The sequence below is a fragment of the Pseudochaenichthys georgianus genome, chromosome 4, assembly GCF_902827115.2.
Source record: "Pseudochaenichthys georgianus chromosome 4, fPseGeo1.2, whole genome shotgun sequence".
Classification (NCBI taxonomy): Eukaryota; Metazoa; Chordata; class Actinopteri; order Perciformes; family Channichthyidae; genus Pseudochaenichthys; species Pseudochaenichthys georgianus.
In genome coordinates, this window is record NC_047506.1 from 8,431,873 (window position 1) to 8,452,829 (window position 20,957).

Here is a 20,957-nt window from a genome sequence, read left to right on the forward strand (position 1 = left end):
TCTCTAACAAAGGGTTGTTTCTGTTCTTTTAGTAATATTCATAATTTAGACAGAAAACTATGTGTAAGTAAAAAATGGTAAGCATAGGAGCAGTGTTTCCCCTATATACAAATAGCGGCGGCGCAGGTGCTAAATCTTGAGACATTGCCACTGTATGTACTGGCAGGGCCGATTTTTGACATAGACGCTGTAAGTGATGAAAGTGGGGGATGTTGGCTTATCAGGCGCCCGCAGCTCACAGCCAAAGTGCGAGCGTGGGAGCGAGGGAGAGAGAGAGAGAGGGCGCACCGGTACCGGCGATGTTGTTATTAGAATCTGGTGCTAGCTGCGCTAATGGATATAAGAAGTAGATGTTTTCTACAACCAGGGTGGAGGAGAGCTCTCCTGTCAGACTGAGAGGCTCAGTGAGGTAAAGGACTCTCTGAGTGTTTAGATAGTTAACAAATATGTGTTTACAAATGATGTAATATTTCCAAGGCACTCCTTTATAATTATTAGGATAAATAAAAATAGGTTTGAAATCATTCCAATGTATACTATAGGACAGTAAACCAAAAATAATATCATTTAAAGTTGGTGAGATACAAAAATATGCATACATTTATAAATGTTAACTGGTAAAATAAGATATAAATGAACAACAAAAATAAAATAAGTTACATTTATTTGTTATTGGCTATGGTAGGTTATTGGTTATGTTCACATACTTATTTGATTATTAAAATGTAAACTGATCTTTTTCATATGGGTGTTTTAGAGTTGTACCCCCTAGATCAGGTCTCTAGTAAGTGTGTGCTCAAAGTGCACCAGATTGAAGCATTTTACTTTAAAATGTTAAAAAAAAAAATGTTCATACAATACTGAATACATTTGAAGCCATTTTGACGTATATTACCTATGTCAATAAGTCTCTGTTTTTGTAGTGTTCTTTTGTAGAGATTTTTCATTTATTCTTTATATATAAAATCTCGCCTAAAATCTCGCCTAGGGCAGCAAATTGGCTAGAACCGGCCCTGGTACTAGGCCTCAAGAGCCTTTCTTGTGCTGGCAGACACATAGGAACAAATTGGCGGGGCGCACTTCGCACGCGCACACACTAAAACATTCCACGTGCCTTAGCACCGCTGCTATGACTCCATCCTAGGGGAAACAGGAGGCATGTGAAAGAATCCTATATGTGGTGTTTCTGTTGAAGGTCTTTGGATATTCATGCAGTGCGTCCACCTAAAGACTACTGTGCCATCCTGCCGGTTCTCTTTGTGTTGAAGTATGCATAATTGCAGCCGCGTAGTAACACACATGGCTATAGAGGTTATTAGCATAAAAGATTTCTGCAGGAGATGGTGTTGGGGTGCATGTCCTTTTCTTCCTGAGAGTAAGAGTGAATGGATACATTCATACACGTATGATATGGATTAGCATGCGTGTGTGTGTGCTTCTGTGTTCATACGGTATGTGTACATTAGTGGGGATGGAACAGTTAGGATGGCCGACTAGCATACGCTCTAAAAAACATATGGTCCACATTTCAATTCAAATAAAAATTATAAGGGCTCCAACTAGTTAATCCCCCATGAAGACAAACTACTCTTTATTCTTGGAAAGACTGTGTCCTCCCTACATCAAGAAAAAAAACTATCTAGTGACCATACCGACTTCCACATTCCAAATAATGCATGTTAAACACACTTGTTAAATTGTCAATTCTGCAGATTTTATTTATTTTTGTTCACCGTCTTTTTCTTGTTGATCTACAAATCTAACTCTTTCTTACTTATACTAACTACAGTAAGCGTGGGCACTCGACACTAACCTGCTCCCCACCTCAGCCTCATCAGTGTCACTACGGGCTGATTAGACAGAGAAGCTTGATTAAAACTGCCCGAGTCTGATAGAGAAGAAGATAACAGGGGTGAACCAGCCTTTTGTGGATTGCTAAATGACAGCAGCGGTTACCACACAACTTAAAAAGATAATTTATTTTCCAAATCCCCCCCAAGGCTTTCAAGGACAAAACGCCTGCATGTAAATTGATGTACCATAGGCAAATATTTAAAAATATTAGCTTTTTGTCATGGGCTCTTCTCTCGAGCGAGCATGTGTGTGTGTGCATCACACTCCCTGTGACGTTAGGCTACACTACAGACTAAAAACACAAGGCATACAGCAGGTTTTCAGAGTGGATGAGCCTATATCCAGGACACGGACAATTCACTCCCTCAAATAATTAGCACTGACAGGTGAAAACGACCACGAATGCCACGGGAGATCACAATGTAACGGACAATTTCACAAACTATAGACATCAGAAACACACACACACACACACCCAAACATAAACACACATGTCAAAGCACAACAGCAACAAAAGAGGATTCATCAGCACAGCTAACACCACATTGACCATAAAGAACCAATACATCTCCTGCTCCACGTACACAGCCCGTATCCTGCTGCTTCTGCACTGATACCCCTGATCCCCCTGCGCTTTGACAAGGCGTAATAAAGCCTGTATGAAGCGCTGCATTGTGTGGGGAGAACACAATGTTGCATGCTGAGTGCTGTGAGAAGGGCGTACACCGGTGGGTCCCACGGCGCAGCAGCGCACCAGGGCCTATATCGGGGAGTGCAGAGCATGCTAATGAGGTCATTATGTTATGCCTCTCCCTCGCCCCTGCTCTCCTTTACAGTGTGGGCTTCGCCTGTCACAGGAGGCAGGGTACCCTGGTAATGCAGCCAACCACAGATGTCACATGTGACACAATGAGAAGACACACGAGCGTCTCCGAATGAGTTGCAGAGAGAAAGACAGGGTGACGCTCCATTTTTCAGCTAGCATCAAAAGCACGGCATCAGTGATTTGCATAAGGTGAGCTTAGAGAACAGTAAAGAGGAGGGCAGCGACAGGCGACATTCATTTGCTAATTGTTCCTGCTGTGTATTCAATCAGCAGCCGCGCAGGATTGTGTATCCTTTTTTCCTTTTTACGATAGCGCTATTATTTACAATCGAGTGGGAGGGGTTAAGTACCAAGCACATGCAAATGCAATTACATGATATTTGCATAGCCGTTAACAATTAGAGGGCAGATGGCAAACAGCGGGCATAAAAAAGCGACCGAGCGCCATCTTGGCTGAGGAGACAGCTGGCAAACAAGAATCGGCCATTTTGTAAGCACGGGGCGCTGCCAGGCTGATGCGTGGAGAGGCGCCAGTCTCTCTCTGTGTGCCAGGAGATTGGCAGGCTCCCTGGTACAGGGAACAACAACACACTCCTCCAACAGTCAGTGACAGTATGATCACAGCCAAGGGCTCCTGCTGAGAACCGACTGAGGAGATCAACTGCAACATTATGTGTCTGTGTTCACTTTAAAAACACACTCCGAGAAGAGATGGTATGCTATCATAGTACTGTTACAAGGGGGAGGTTATTTATGATCTCCTTGATTAGTTCAATATGTAAAATCACATCTGTGGTGTTGTTAAACACACTACAAGCAATTAAATTAAGACATTGTACTCACCAACAAGTATGAATCCTGTTCCAACCTCTTCAAGTGTTCCTTCTGGCAAAGCTGCTCATCTGTCCCGTAATGTCCTTCCAGCTCCACGGATATGTACAGAACAGTATGTTTTGCTGCTTGACCTCTCCAAACTTTTTTTCAGCCGGATGTTTCTGCCAGTGCATGACAAACTTAATTTTTACTCAAAGCTTTCACCTCTACGCTGCAGCCAAGTATTTTCATTCCTGAAGATTTTGCCAATTTTCTTTAGTCACCACCAATTTTGCTAAAACGTCTGAGGGGCGAGTCTCTGTGAAGGGTAAAAAAGTCAGATGAAAAACCTGGTAGTAGGAGGGGGACACGGAGCAGTTACAACTACTGTCCTTTTCATCTCTCATTCAATTAGCAGCCATTCACTTGTGCTGCCATGGGATCCCTGCTGCACAGCAGTAAGTGGACTTCAGGTGCTATTTCCACAGAGAGACAGAGAGAGAGAGGCAGAGAGACAGAGAGGTATGAAAGCCTGGGCCCACCTTCCTCTCTTCCACCTTATAGATCAATACTGCATTGCCATATCCTCTGATGGGAGCTGCTGTAGTGAGGGTAAGAAAATCTAAGGTGAAAAGACAGGTTATGTCTGATACAGGGGATGAGAGAAAAAGTTCAAATTGTTCTTTTATCCTGGCTCATGAGATCTTAGGAATATTGTGCGCTACGTGCTTGGAAGTTGGACTGAGCAGAAACGTCGTGTGTACCGTCTCCAATGGATCCTTATCAAACAGTTCAGGTGGAATGGGTAATAAGAGGGAAGAAAAGCGACCTTCAACGTCCTGTCTTATTCTTCTTCTGTTTTCACTCCCTCCCTCGCTGTCTCAGTGTCTCTCTGACAAAGTTTTATCAAGTGGTGTTGGACGCAGCAAAAACCCCTCCGGCTGAACCACACACAAAGACTCTCTCTCTCTGCCTCTTCCCTCTGCCTTTTTCTCTCTATTTTACACACAAATGTGCACCTACTGACACGCACACTGCGTGTGGGGCGGTGAGGGCCCTGGCCCTGGCTTATGCTGGGACTGTTGGAGGAAGATAGAAAGAGAGATGGAGAGAGGAGCTGTGAGCGGTGGTGCTGGTTGGTCCCTGGGCTCCGGGGCCTGCAGGCGGTGCTGGGCAACCTCTGCTAGCCTCTCTCCTCTGTATTGATTTCTGCTGCTCCGCTCTGCCGTGGAGGCTCCTTGCCGGCGGGGATGAGAGCTCGACTCACCCGCCTCACCTGCCTCTCTCCTGGCTTGCCTGGCCTAGCCTGCCCACTCTGCCGCAGTGTTGGCTGGCCCCTGCCGGCTCCACAGGACCCTTGTATGCAGTGCCGGGGCCACAGGAAGAGGGCAGCCAGAGAGCCCATGGCGATCCACAGCTGTGTTCACCTGCTCTGGGTTCAGCCGCTTCCAACCACCTCCTCGAACTGCTTCTATCCTTCCATCCTTCCACCCACTCTGCTTCTCTTGTTCCTCCTCCACTGCCTCCTCCTCCTCTTCTTCTTCCTTCTGTACACAAACAACCAGAGACAGAGAAAAAAACAAGTTAGTGTTAACTTTCAGCATTTTACACACTCTGAATGTCAATCCTGGTCTTTGATCAGCGAGAAGTCGGGGGTGAGGATTCTGGCATCCTCTCTCAGCCGGTAATGTGAACCCGCTAACCTCACAGAGCAGAAACTGCGGGGATTGGAGGCCTGAGAGTTAAGTGTGTCAGGCAGAGAGATGCTGCCTGCCAAAGGTACTCTCAGCTATTAGATTCTGATGTGCTGCAGATAGCAAAATATAGCAAGAGTGGGCCCATTATAAAAATCACCACCGCATCAATCGAATACATTAGAAATATTTACAGGAAAAGTTTCTCTTCAACAACCTCCCTCATTTGCTCCTCCTTGGCCGCACAAGCCCACTGAGATGTACATTTATTTGCCCTTAGTTATAAAAAACAAAAAGCCACATTTAAACTGACAGGCTTGTTTTAAAGACTCCCCTCTCTTTGCGCCATAGTGAGTGTGAAGGAATGGAAATGTTTTGGCCATGACCGGTGGTGCTCTAACGAAACGTTGTCAAAGAAAACATCTCAGCTTTTGTATCATCTAGAATTATTCAAATGGGGTCAGCAACCCTCTTCTTATGATAATAGCAGTTGGGGGGACATTTCTTTGAGGAGTCATGGTCCCATTGTGTTCATCAACAGGGAAAGAGCCGTGGCCAAATTCAACCCCCAACACCCCACATTGCTCCGCGCCGCACCAACCACACAATCTCTGAAATATCCTGGCCACAGCCACCACAGAGCTGTGACAGCCCTTCTGTCCACCTCTCTCCACCTCCTCTGCAGGACAGAAAAACAGACTTAAACCCACGGGCCGACTGCCAGGGGAATAGAGAAGTAAAGGTTTAGAGCGGGTGGGCCAGCAAGGCTTTGGGAGTTAGCGCTGTCTGTTAAGGAAAAAGCAAAGGGGGTGCATGGGGGGGGGGGGGGTTACACTGCTTGGACAAGAGAACCAAGTTTGGGAGAGGGGGGGCAAGTTGAGTTAGGGGGACATGGATTGGGACCGGGGGTGCGGTGCATGTCTTAGACACAATAATACTATTCATTGGGCTCAGACATGGGTGTTAACTCCCCTCTGACAGAGCACAATGGGACTCGGCAGCATTCAGGCAGCCTTGGTGATATTGTTAGTTCAGGGCTGCATTCTCCCTGCCGCAGGATAGAGCGCCCGCATTGTACCCGTCCAGCAGGATGGATGGAGGGAGGTTCGAGAGGTGAAAGGCAAAGAAAGAGAGAACAGTACGTTTGTCTATTCGTCAGTGCTTGAGGAGTGAGGGGCAGAGGGAACTGAGGGCAGAGAGGGAGGGGAGGACGGAGTGGTGGCGTTAGGGGTGTTTAGCCCCATGGCACGAGGACAAATAAAAAGGACAAAACTAGAAGTAAAAGGGACTGCGCAATAAATATAACCCAAGCAGCCGAGTGCAGGGCTAAAGAGGCATTACAGGGGGTGGGGACACAGATGTAGCGAGGAAGGCATGGTGGCATTTTTATGGTAAAAAACACAGCAGGTTTGTATGCTGCCTCGGAGCCTGGACGCATTATGTTCAAAGAGGGAGAGTGGAGAGGAGTGGAGAAAATGAGAACTGTGGAGGTGGCTGTTTGTGCCTCGGATGAGATGACATGCAAACACCACGAGGCCTACTTTTCCAGAGGAGAGGAGAGGCCAGGAGTTGCATGAAACTGAGAGAGTTGAATCACCAGTCTAAGACATGAGGCAGACAAATATCAGCAATACAAATATAGTGGCAACATTGGTATCTGAATTAATGTGCATCCATTGAGATCTGCTAGTTTAACATTATAACAAATTCTATATGTTTTTGTCTGCAATTTGGTTGTATAAACCACATGTTGACGTCACCCTGGTCTTTATAAATATGTGAGGGCCATTTCTAGACATTTTTCTGATGTTACAGGAAAAAAATGTCCGTGATTAATCACAAAAATAATTGGGAATGAAACTTTGCATCAGTTGAAGAAGCACAAATGTATACAGAAAAGGAAAGTTTGATACGTGGGCTTATAGACCAGTGGCGAACTGTCAGGGCCTTCAAGGTATTCAGAGAATACCCTGGAACACTCGGATAAAACAAACAAAAAATCGATTTAATTATATAAATAAAATGTATGTAAAATGAATAAATGAGAATAGTATCTCTGTTGTTGATCTGTAATATTACAGTGTTACGTTGATTTGTTTGTCCTTCTCGGACCATGCACTACGCATTTCAGTGGTTTTGTGTTAGAAAAGAAAGCAACCAATCAGATCTTGTTCTGGGTCTCTGGGTAGAATATCCTTCAACCAAGGTATTCTACATCCTTGATAGAATGCCCTGGCCGTTGCACTGAATGAGAGCGTACATTTGGACTGACAGTTTGATCAACCAATCATATATTGATAATCATATATTGATACACGTATTCTTTCAGAGTTTCCCTCGGTACCAGGGTACTCTAGAAGGCCCGCTAGTTAACTGGCTCGAGACAGAGGATCTAGATGAATGCGACGAAGCAATTCATGCCGTTTTATTGTTTTTAACGTTGAAATGACAAGTGCAACAGGTGAAGATGAAGTTGTTACGGAATTGTTGCGAATACCCTTTTCAAGACGACAATTCAGTGAAAAGACGGACATTATAATTCCGCGGCGGCGGCGGCGGGGGGTGTGTGTGTCTACAGAAGGTCCAGTTGTGATAGACACGGTTCGCCACTGTTATAGACATATCATCAAATGGCTTTGGAAGCTGCAGTCACTGAGCCTCTACCTCCCACTGAATACTAGCAGATAGGCCTATATAGTAGCATATATATTAGTAGCAGTAAGGTATGGATATAAAGGGCAGAAATATATAAGGGTGAAGTATGCATGTATCTCATCACTCACTAGACACACACACACTCAAGAGTATCACTGCTCCTTCTGCACTGCACAACCTGCTTTCATGAACAGTACTTTGTTTGTTTCCCCTCTGGTAAACTCTGACCAACCGTTGCCATAGCAACCGTGCCTAGTGTTTTGCTGTTCATGTGTGTGTATAAAAAGAGAAAAAAGATTGTGGGGTTGTGAGGAGGATTAGAGCAGGAATTCCTGATCCTAATACGACAGATTTACTTCTGTGTGCCTTTTTATGAGTGATGATTACGGGGTGTTTGAAATACAAATCAAGGGACCCCAATAACGTATACAGGCCTACATCTTAATGTCTGATAAACTGGTGGTGAATCTGGCTTAGAGCAACATGCCAAACAAACCAAACATTAAAACGTGTTCCTTTTTTCCTAGTCATCTGCATTGACTCTCAGCAGTGTGGGTTTAACCTGCCTGGCCAGAGGAGGAAGAAGTCAGTGGGGAGATGCTGGGTGTCAGGCAGCAGGGGCACGGCTCTCGTCAGGGAGCTAATGCCCTTCAGGGGTGGCTGAGGTAGGTAGGGTACGGCCTTTTGTCCCTGGTGGGGGGATTACACTGGTCAACCAGCACAGACAATGTTCCCCCCTCCTGGGAAGGGAGGACCAACCTGCTCTCTACCAATGATAGGGGCAGTCAACTGATCACTAACTTAATTAAGGACAAGGGAAAGTAAGAGAGGAGGAGGAAGGGTGAAGCAGGAGACAGAGAGCAAGGTTGGGAAGAAATCAAGGTAAGGGAGATAATAGGGGGGTATAAAAAAGAAAGTGGAGGGTAAAAAAGCGATGCAAAGGAGCACAGGGATACGCTAAAATAAGAAGAGGCATGGAGTTGAAAAGAGAATAATGGTAGGAGGCGAAGGGGTGAACAGAAGGCTTCTCTAGCACAGGATTAGGGGAGGGAAGATGAAAGGATCCGGTCTAACAGAGGACAGGAAAAAGGACAGAGGAGGGAGACCAGCGACTTAAACTCAGAGCAAGGAAATCGAGTAAAGGAGCGAGAAACGGGGGGGGGGGGGGGAGAGACAGCTCAGGTATCCATGACCTCAAGGCACTGGTGGAAGAGGCCTTTTCTTATAACAAGCGCACCATGTGAAACCCCTCTCTCTGTTCCCTATTTATGCCACAGCACACACACCTATTCAAATCCAATGAGAAACGCAACAGATAATTCTATTACAGAGGACTGTAATAGAGGATATTTAGGGGACAGTTAGCGGACCCAGGTAGCATAGCTCAGCCCGCTGCAGACAGATATGGCTCTGCAATACTTAACAACAGGGATATGGCAGCAGTGTTGATTGAACATGCCAAATCCCATTTGTCGGAGGACTGTGCGCGGTTGTATCGACACTCTGTAACCTTGTGGCTCCGTAAAAGGATACCAGAGTATGAGTGTGTGTGTGTGTGTGTGTGTGTGTGTGTGTGTGTGTGTGTGTGTGTGTGTGTGTGTGTGTGTGTGTGTGTGTGTGTGTGTGTGTGTGTGTGTGTGTGTGTGTGTGTGTTTTCCTGGCAGGCAGGCAGGTGGGTGGCACGGCTCTAAACTCTCCTCCATCTATGCTCTCCTCTATCCCTTCATCCTTCCATCTTTACTATGCTGTCCGCCTCGATTCCCTCTCTTCACAAAAAAGGGTGACAAGAAGGAGATGGAGAGGCCTTCTCAACACTTGTTTGCTTGCTTTCCCTCCCTGCTATCCTCCCCTTTCCCTCCCTCCGCTACTTCCATCCCCTATGGTAGAGCTGCCAGACAGGAGTGCTCAGCAGCTCTCCGAACGTTATTGATCCTGAGAGCAAGCCGGCCAGGGAGTTGGTGTCTCTCCCTCTATCTTCCCTTCCTCCAACACAGCGCCACAACTTTTTCCTCCTTCTCTCACTCCCTCCCCGCCTTTACTTAATTTATCAAGGTTAAAGAACTCTTATAAAAAAGGGAAGAGGGGGTCGCCTGGATGTTATCCGACTTCATGAAAGAAATCCCATCAGGCCACTCCACTAGAGGAAGATGCTCTCTGCCAGATCCAACTCTACACACACACGCACACAACACGCTGTGGCACCAAGCAGCGGCCCACTCATCGCCAATCAAAAATAGAAAGTAGCATGTCCGGTTTGGTAAACAGAAATAGGACAATCAGAAATAGAAATGAAGAGAATGTATGAATAGACAAGGGAAGAGAAAATGAGTCACTGTGGGTTATCATAGTAGGCCAAACATGAGCGTTAAAGTGCTAATTTATTTGAAGGAACAATTTAAGAGTTTATATCATTTAAAAGCCACTAATAACAGTTTCGGTTGCCTCTCCTCAAGAAGGTAAGAGCTTGAAAAGTTCATTTGGCTTGAGGTCAGCAGCATCATCCTGGAGGAGGATTGTTGACATCCTGGCTAAACAAATGTTGCTTGCCTCTTTATTCAATATTTTTGCCAAATTATTTAATTTTTTCCTTTTACCTGCAGTCCCTTTCTGATTTACAGCTGAATCAGTTGATAATATGTTAATCAATTTAAGTTACTATTGTAAATCCAGTTTTAGTCTGGCCTGTCAGAAATGCAGGAAACGATAATAAACGTTGCAGATTCACCACTCCAAATCTTTGAGGTTTTTTTTAATTTTTTTAAACAATGTGTCATTAACATCAGATGGAGAAGGCCAAAACAAGTTCCTCCTTTCTAGCCGGTGACCGTAAATGTATCATCAACTAGTCAACTATCAATGTCACTGAACTATTAGCTGTAGCTAACCTTCCCAAGCGGAAGCGGCAGCTAACTAAGCTAACGCTAGCTCCGAGAGTTGTTTGAAATGCTGTCCGCGGCTGACTTTTTAATGTTTCAATTCCGCACATTCTTTAACAAAAACCTGGAAACACAATATTAAATTCATTAACTTACATTTCTGGTACACTCCACGCTGCATATTACCGAGTAATACAGCCCCAGGAATACCGCTTCAACAGGTGGAGAAATGCAAAGCTAGTTACGTTGCTAAGCAATGATTGAACAATCTTGGGGGAGAGGTTTGAGATCACGTGATTTACATATTTTCTCGATTTAAAGACTAAACTATGAATTACTAAAATAATAATAATCACCATAAGTGACCATAGTTACTTGGATTAATGAATATAACAGATGCACGCCTATCAAATATTAATTAGGTAAATAAAGCCATTTCTATAAAGGGTACCTTATTAAAAAGCTGTAACAAGTCCTATAGTAAAAATCCTCAGAAAAGTATAAGAAGTACGGCTGAGAGGCACAAAGCCACCAGACCTGTACATTTTAAGCTCCATTATCCATCTGCAGGGGAAATACAGTTTATGCATTTTCGTTATTTAGACTGTAGCAGCTATTGTCGCTGTTTGTAGCCTAAAAGGACTGGAAATGGCTCTCCGCGTGGAGTACATCCTGTCTTCCATTGTTGCTGCTTTCACTCTACCCTATAAAAGCCTGCCAGCACTCCAGGCTACAACAGCAAGGCAAATACACACAGCAGCACATTGCACAGCCATACCTTCCCCTCCCTTTGTGCTCAGTAATTGCCACAATGCATCTTCTCGTCCAGCTAATTAAGTGAGTCTTTCCCATTGTCTCCCAATACTATCACCTCTTTACACAGCCAGAGAGAGAGAGAGAGGGAGAGGGAAAGAGAAAGACACAGCAAGGGATGGAAAGAGCAATCGGGTGGAAGAAATACAAAGGCAGGGATCCAAATAGAAAGACGATGAATGACAAAGGCATGTGTCTGTGTCCTAGTAAATGTTTACCTGTTGAAAAAGGTACAGTCTGTGTTTGCCGGTGATCTGTAAACAACGCTTTTTTGCTGTCAGAGTCATTTCAGGAAATTCACGAAATGACAACATAAGTCCGGAAAAATCCCTGGCCATTAAAATTACCGAAATTGGAGTGCATGAGTTATTTGGATGAGTACCATGACAGGGAATGCACGTGTGCATGTATTTTGTTGTTACGTTTCTCAAATGTGTTAGCTTCACTGTAGGCTACAGAACGATATCATGTAGGCTATGTACAGACACTAAAGACAACCATGGTCCCATATTTACCAAAAGGTTATATAATGTGAAAATGGACTTTATCAGTAGAAGGAGAAATCTTTTGTCCACATTTTACATTAACAATATTTGCATTTTAAAATATGTCATTGTTCTCAATGACAGAGAAAATGTAGATGTAGGCCTAATTTAAATAAAATGTATGAGGTAATTCAACTTTTTGGGAAAACGGCATTTATATATTACATTACATTACATTGCATTTAGCTGACGCTCTTATCCAAAGCGACGTACAATAAGTGCGTTCGACCAACAAAATAAAAACTTGAAGAAAACAGAATCATATAAGTACATCAGGTTTCATAGAGCAAAAACAGTCCTTTATTAGTATATAAGTGCTTTGTTAATATTATTGTCTGACACCTACTCTCTTTATGCCCATTAAGTCTTCCGAATTCAAGAAAACAAGTCTTCATGTAGGATCACTGGTCTCTCTTATCCTACACACAATAAACATGAACTATTATATGTACAATAGAGCAAAATAAATGAATGTAAATACGATTTATATATGAACATTTCTGGAACAAGTCCAGGGGTGAGCCTCTGTGTTTGAACTAAAATGGCCCACACCTTCCACATTAAAAAAGTAAAGACAAAGGAAATATTAATAGCTTCACTTTGAAGCTTTACTCTAGCTTCACTAAGAATGCATTTGGTTAAATAGAGCACTGAATTCCACTTTTATGTGTAATAACAGCTCTTTCATGTGGCTAAACAAGGTTTTTTTTAACTCATATTGTCCCTGCCCACCGTGTGTAAAGAAAAATGTTCATCATCATTTTACAATTTACAATTTTGATGAAGGAGAGCACTGAATTCCACTCTTGTGAAATATTACATCCTGCATTATGCTGTTGCATCAGTAAGGCTTCATGAGCTTCAAGCAGTCATGACTTTACGTCTGTGCACAATGGAGGATAGTAAACACAGGTGCTTTTGATTCCCCTTCTTTATATCCTCAGACGTCTTGTGTGGCTTACCAAGGAGTTTGAACAACTGAATTATTGGAGGACACAGACCAAAAAACTCATCTAAATTCCACTTCTCTTTAGAGTTGCTAGGAGATTCCCCCCTACCACACACACACGCACGCACGCACGCACGCGCACACACACACACACACACACCACACCACCACACACACACACACACACACACACACACACACACACACACACACACACACACACACACACACACACACACACACACACACACACACACACACACACACACACACACACACACACACACAAGCTTCATGCTCAAGTCCACTTGCTGACCTCTCAGGCCAGACACTCTCTACCCCCCCCCCCCAAAAAAATCCCCTCCCAATCCTCAACCCCTCCTTGAACCTCTACAACCCCCACCTCCCCCCTCCCATACTGAAGACCTTTCCTTCCCACACTCAAGTTCCTGTCAAGGCCCTGACAGACAGACAGACAAGTAGGGTGACATCATGGTGCAGCGAGAGAGAGAGACAGAGGAAGGGGGCTGCCTGCCTGTCTGCCCTCAGCACCCACACAATACAGCAGGGCATCTGGCACTGGGGTGGTGGTGGGGGACTGGGTGGGGGTCTGGCAGGACAAAGCGTTTACATCCCCCTCCCTGGAATATGATTATAGTTTGTAAATGGTGGCTGAGATGTAAACGTGTGAGGAGAAGAAAGGGGTTGAGATGCGGTGGCGGGAGGGTGGGTGGACAACACAGTTATGGGTTTAACAGTGATGACACCAACAGATATATTAGTCCTAACATAGGAGGAGGACTTTGGGATGCTCTCATGTCTATATGGAAATTATGCTGCAGTATTTGCGACAAACTCACATTAAAAGAACTGCAAAATGTAAATGTAAAGACTTCTGGGTATGCAGTTTTTGTTAGATTTCTTCACAAAAAATCCCAAGAAATTAACTTTTTGAAACGAGCAGGTGCATTGGTCATTTCTATGTATGTGTGTGAGTGTGTGTTTGTGTGTGTGAGTGTTTTGTCACTCACATCTTATTAATTTGCAGGACGAAACAATAGTGCCAACGGTGTCATAATTCTCTCCCTGCAGCGACCCCCTCCTCTGTCTCTGTCTGAGAGGCTGTCTACTCGCTGTGTGCATACAAGTGTCTGTGTGCATACATAAAATAAATGAGCTGTGTGTATGCATTGTGCGAGTCCACAGGCCCAGTGTATATATTAGAAATGTGACTTGACCCTGGCAGGCTGAAGCAGGGTTTCTGCGTCGCACTGGGCGTGGGAAAAAGGGGAGACCTCTTTTCACAGCTGCTTTGGCCGTTGCATTAAACCAATGGAGGCCCCCACCACCCCCAACCTGCCTCCGCCGCTAATGCCCCCCTCCCTCCCTCCATTGGTCCCCATTTCCCATTCACTCCTGCTGCCTTTCAGTGGACCCCCGTCCCCCCCTCCTGCGCTCTGTTCGTCACCCGGCTGCACCCCACCATCACAGCCACCACCAACCCTTTTTTTGCAGCCACCTCGCCTTTCAGCCAGTGTGCATTGAGATGCCAGAGGCCTTTAAGGAGGAAAAGATAAATATTGCATCTAAGTGACTTATGAAATAATGTGAGTAGCCCCAATGCAGAATAAGTCAAAAATAAATGGGCTAATGAATGTTTGTACTGACAAAGCTCAACATCAAAATCAGATCCTGTTTGAATCTCACTCTTCTTCTAAGAGTGAGATTCAAACAGGATTTGACTTCTTCACATCACGAGATCATTAGTTTCTTCTTTAAACTCTTTTTGTGTTCTTCAAATCCTATTTTTGTCACTCTCACATTCTCTTTTCTATATCTTTCTCTAAGTCCTTCTGCGATAGACTTTAATTTATGTTAACATACGCCACCACTCTACTCTCAGTGCCTGCCCCCCACACATTCCCCATCCAGTGTATTCATTTGAAGAGATTTATTTCCTATCAAGCTGCATAATGCAGAGGGTATAATTCAAATCAACTTTTAAGAACAGCCAAGCAGCGCAGTTTATTTATACAACATCTTGAAAGCCTAGTAAGAAGAAATTATAATTCCCAGCAAACAGCAGGGTGTTAAAAGCAGATTGGCAACTTTAAGAAGCCATGGGTGGGCGGTGGGTGTTTGGTTTTGCCATTAAAGATAACCTATTACTGATAAACCTCACAATCAGCCTGTTTAAACACATAATGCAGGCTTCATTTGTTTCAGATACTCTTACTAAGCTGACAGTATAACCATGGAACGGCAGGCTCAGAGTGGAATCGTTAAACAAACACACCCACAAGCAATTTTAGAGAAACTTTAAAAGGTCACATAATGTGCAGAATAACTCCAGAAGATTCTCAGGAGCAGTCCTATCGTGCTGTCGAGCTACCCCGCTGATACGCCAGGCGTGTTGCGGAAATGTTGAGAAGCAGCGAGGGGGCAGCGACGGGGGAGGAGGGAGGGAGGTTGTAGCCGAGAACCTGAAAGGACTCCATCTCCCTTGGCCAACATGCCATGACGGTGTGGAGCAGCCGTCTGAATTGGTTTCTCTGGGGTGGCGGAGCTGGAGAGGTGATGGCAAGATGAGCCCGAAAGGGGATGGAAAGGGGTGGGGGGGGGGTTATGGGGGAGGAGATACGGTACACTGAGGTGTGTTTGTGTGTTAGAGAGAGAGACTGGAATCTGAGGTACTGTAAATGAGCGGGTTACTGCCTTCCTCTCTTCAAGTCTTTCCATATACATGAGAGTGCTCGGCTGTGGAAGCAACACTTCTATGTGGGAAATCACGCATCCTGCACTTCCTATATGAACTATTGTAAAAATAAAATCACATATCGTACATGGGTCCTGTAAGGGTAAAATGATGCGTGAATGCAGACCTGTGCGGGCTAGCTCTTAATTGCTGTTATGAATACAAAGAGGATGTGAGGAGTGTCACTTCTGGATTGATGTGTCTCTGCGTCGGATTTAGCCTGTAGCTACGCCTTCACTTCTGAAGCCCACGTCTAACCGAAGCTTGTTTGCATCGATTTATCTAGTTTGTGGATATGATATTGACTAAGTAGACCGGCAGCCCTTATCGAGTTGGAGCAAAGCGAAGGAGGTTTAAGAGGTGGTCGAACGCTATGGAGAAGGATAGCCACAGGCTGTGGAATCCTCTCTGATCTTCCCTTGTCTGATTCTCAAACGCAACTCTTTCTCTGGGGGGGCATGCTGATATAGAAATAGGCCAATGTCACAGAACGCTCATCTAACCCTGGAGGGAAATAAAATCACTTCTTCTGTTTCTCCCCAGTGACGGACCTCAATCTCTGCGGATGAGGCTTCATCTCCCTCTGCTTCCCTATTCAACGCTCCCTCCATCACACCGGGTACTTTGTTCTCCGCAGGAGGTTGAACATGCACGAGCTGAGCATCATTCTCGGCCTTGATGGCCTGCTACAGCAGCTGTTCGAATAGCAAAGGTAATATTTAGTCGTGTCACTCAACACTGAGAGGGAAGCGGAAAGCGAGTGAGTCACATAGTTCTGGTTTCAGCCGTTTATCATTAAACATTATGCGCTGTTATAAAACACACAGCTTAGATGTTTGGACAACTATAGAGCTATGGCAACTGGGGCCTTACTTCTATTTTCATACTTTACAATAACTTGTTTTTTTATGTAATAGTGCAAACAGTCAAAGATCTGCTGCATAAAATCTCTTTTAAAAACCACTTTCCCTCATAATAATCATGAATTATACCAACAACCAAAATGATATGGCTACTTCATATTTAAATTGACAAACTTAAACAAAGCAGTTTGAATGTGTTCCATGCTCACAGAGAACTGCAGCAAAATGTAAACAGATATGAAAGTGCATCTTGAAACTATTTAGCAAACTTAAAACAGAAAAAGAGAGTTTTTTTATCCCTGTAATTGTGGAAGAGAGTACAAGGCCTGGACACGGAGCAGAGGAGAGGAAAGTAAGTACTTGGGGGGGGAGTTCAGAGGCAGGGAGGGTGGGAATTAGAGAAGTAAGGGACTTAGCCACCCTGGCAGTCTTTCCACATGAGTACACCTTGAGCACACATCAGGCCAAGTCCCCACATTCCTACCCATGTATCCTTAAAGGGATTAAAAGCATGGACAAAGGAATTAAAATATAGATTACACAAGTGGCCACCCTGCGTCTTATCTGCCAAAACCGAAGAATCTAACAAATTGGATCAGACGTTATAAAGCAGGGGGCGAGAGGCCGGCCAGTGAGAGGGTGAGGAAAGCACACAAGAAAGTGAACATGTAAAGAATTAGAGGAACAATCTTTTGTGGGGAGATAATTAATGAAAACACAAGGACTTTGTAATGTATTGTGTGACTTTTTAAGATTGACTGTAATGATGTAAAAGTACTGTACTGAATAGTTCAAGTTCAAGTGTGTTTGTAGTGTGAGGTGCTTCACTGTCTCACCTGTAACTGAGAGATGAAGTCCTGTTGTGACCTGCGACCTCTGACCTCAGAGCAGGCGGGGCTGGTGTCTCTTCTGACCTTCAGGTTCAGGCGCAGGCTTTCAGATGGGGAGTGTGTATTTCTGTGTGACTGCACTCCTCTGAGTCCTGCAAAAAACATAAAGCATTAGGTTAAGAAAGGGTCTATTTCTAATACTCTGTTTTCTTGATACTTAATGAATATCACTCTAAAAATATTTTGGCCACAATTGAAATACTTTATACGCATAAATTGAGTTATGCTCAATTATAAAATCTACTTCTATCTTTAAATGGTAGTATTATTCATAATTAAGTAATACTCCATATTCTGCCGACGGTTAAATAAGAAAAGAAAAAGCCAGGAAAAAAATATTTATTACACAAATTCTAGTTTACTTACTCATATTATACAGAGTAATAGATTGTTAAAACTACAAAACATACGTAAAAAAAAAGTATACATGACACTGGAAAAAGAAAACAGGAAATGCCAAACAGCTAAGTCTAACGTAACCAATTAAGATAATTAAATTCCAACATAAAGACAGTGTAAATTGTAAAGAAAAGTGCAGCAGTGTTATGTTGTGTGGAAAGTTTATTATATTTCCTTCTTCGACTGTCAGCAGTAAATGCATGACAATAGCAATCTCCATGTGCGCGCACACACACACACACACACACACACACACACACACACACACACACACACACACACACACACACACACACACACACACACACACACACACACACACACACACACACACACACACACACACACACACACACACACACACACACACACACACACACACACACACACACACACACACACACACATACACACACACACTTCACAAGCGATTACAAAAAAATACTCAAAGATTACATCCGCTGAAACCTGATGTCCTATGCGGGTTTAAAGCCTCCACGTCAGCCTTTCAATTTTTTTCTCTTTGCCTTGCATGGGTCAGAGGCTGTTGCTAGGCTACCAAACCCAGAATTCATAAGTTCAGAGGAAAGGTTTTTATAGGCCATTTCAATTCAAGGTAAAATGATAATAGAAAACTGATAACGCTGTAATATATGGACTTTGGTGATATGGAATCAAATAGCCCTAAATAGTTTCAGATCTGAATCAAAGTGTAATGTTTGTGATAATAATAATAATAAAAATAACAATAACATTGCTAATAATAATAACAACAACAATCATTATTATTATTATTATTATTATTATTATTATTATTATTATTATTATTATTATTATTATTATTATTATTATTATACCAGTCAAGTGTATACAGTTTGAATAATACATGTAAAACACATTTTTTAAAGTAAAATATAACACTCAAATAAATAAAACCAAATGAAGATGCATTTAAGATGCATTGTTTTTCAAATTTAAATACGTAATTTAGAGAAGCAGATTTTACTAAAATACACACATACTCAATCACAGTCCTGCAGTCAGTTGAAAATCCAAAGGGATTTCACCTTATTTAAAAAGACAAATTCTATATTTGACAATATATCAAATCAGGTGCAGTAGGAGCCCGCTTGAACACATGCAAAGAAGCACATGTGCAACTGTACAAAAACATGTGCACAAACTCACACACACACACACACTCACACACACACACACACACACACACACACACACACACACACACACACACACACACACACACACACACACACACACACACACACACACACACACACACACACACACACACACACACACACACACACACACACACACACGCATAAACACAGCTCTGCAATAGTTGCCAGGTGTGACACACACAAGATAACATCTACAGGATGGGGGCTTGGAAATGCACCGAGCTGTAAACCTAAAACAATGGCTCAGCTGCGCATTGGACAGAGTACAGGCAGGCTGCTTTGTTCCCACATTTCTGTCACAAACAACACTCACCCCTATGCAGCAACCAAAACCAGGACATGAAAATATTCAACGTTATCAATACAGTGCAGAGAAGGAGAAGAGAAGGAAAAGAGAGAAGGGGGGGCATCCTGACATATCTACGCTTCAGCAGGAAAGGCTACAGACATGACAGGTTGGTTAGAAATGCACGGCATGCATGCATAAACATTCTCTGCTCTTCTCACCTCATTCTTCTACAACATTTTCAACGCTATTCTCTCCAGCCATGACCTTTTTTATTTTATCTATTTATTTTTTTAATTCCTCCTTTGTTAAAGCACACATAAATCCAGGCTGGTGAACTAATGAAATTACTGATAGACGTTTAAATCACTGTGCAAGACAATGGGGAGTGCAATGCAGCCTTATGGCAGGTGTTGGTGGGCTAGACGTAGACTAGACTGGGCTCCATCTGGTGTGGAGGGCCTCCTCCTGATGGTGGAGAGGGCCCAGACAGACACATATTAATGTGGGAAAACCAACGTCTAGCCTGCCTCTCAGACTGCATTTCAATCTCAAAGGGCCCTCCCCATCTCCTCCATTTATTACCCCTCAGCAATGCATTAATTTATACTGCAACTGGGCCAAAGCTGGGAGGGTGGAGCTGTTGGCGTGGCGGTTGGCGTAAGTTATAGCACACAACGCCATTGTCAAATCAAATGGAACCATGCCGTATTATTAATGCTTTTGCTGAATATTGCAATTAACCCTCAAAAGGACAAAGGGGAAACACATTTGCAAAATATATGGCAAATTCTGAACAAGGATATCCTTAAATCGGGACTCTGCTGCACCAGAATGACTGCCGTTCACAGACCATATACTGAAACTATACAACTGTTCATTTTGTGTATTAAAAAAACAGGGTCTCAATGGGACATGATAATTTACTGGTTCCTGTCACATTCAAATTGAGACACGGGTATCCTGACACTCCTGCAGTGTTTCCTTGATGAAAACATTCATTTGCAATGCCCCATTAATATCATAATTACAACAGGAAACAAATTAGGTTTGTAGCTTATTGTTACACATCACTCACAACATTGGGATATTTTCAGTGTGGATGAACACATACAGCAGTATAGCATGTTGCCACAAAAGCGAGAGAAAGCATTTCCTTGTTCGGTTCATGCTAGCTCCTTCTCCACCTGCGCTGCTCTGTGACGCAGTAAGCTGGGGCCTAACAGTAACACCATGCTCTGTGCTGCTACACACTCACACATTCTCCACCACGCAGATCAGCTCTTAGCTGTTAGCAGCTAACACAGGATTGGCTTGTTTAAAATTCAACAGGCTCCACTTCAAAGTGCAACCTATCACTCAGGCAGTGCTGGAACCAGACAGGAGCTCCTCTCTGACTCGGATGGAGTGAGGAAAGAAAAAAGATTATGTGCAGCCCAAACAGCATTTTAAAACAGAAAGACCTTGTCATCCTCTTCCTCCAAAATCCCTGCTTGGCATGCTACTGTACTTCAGCAATCAACATATATATATTGGT

General features: G+C 43.6%; 1 long non-coding RNA gene across 1 annotated transcript in view; it reads right to left on the bottom strand.

Moving 5' to 3' along the window:
• LOC117445117 (uncharacterized) overlaps positions 1–20,957 on the bottom strand; it is a 37,122-nt gene that overhangs the window by 9,488 nt on the left and 6,677 nt on the right. The window contains exons 2-3 of the long non-coding RNA XR_004551934.2: positions 17,480–17,625; positions 3,524–5,040 (exon numbers count right to left, since the gene is read on the bottom strand). This is a non-coding gene — a long non-coding RNA (uncharacterized lncRNA). The remainder of the gene's footprint in view (positions 1–3,523; positions 5,041–17,479; positions 17,626–20,957) is intronic.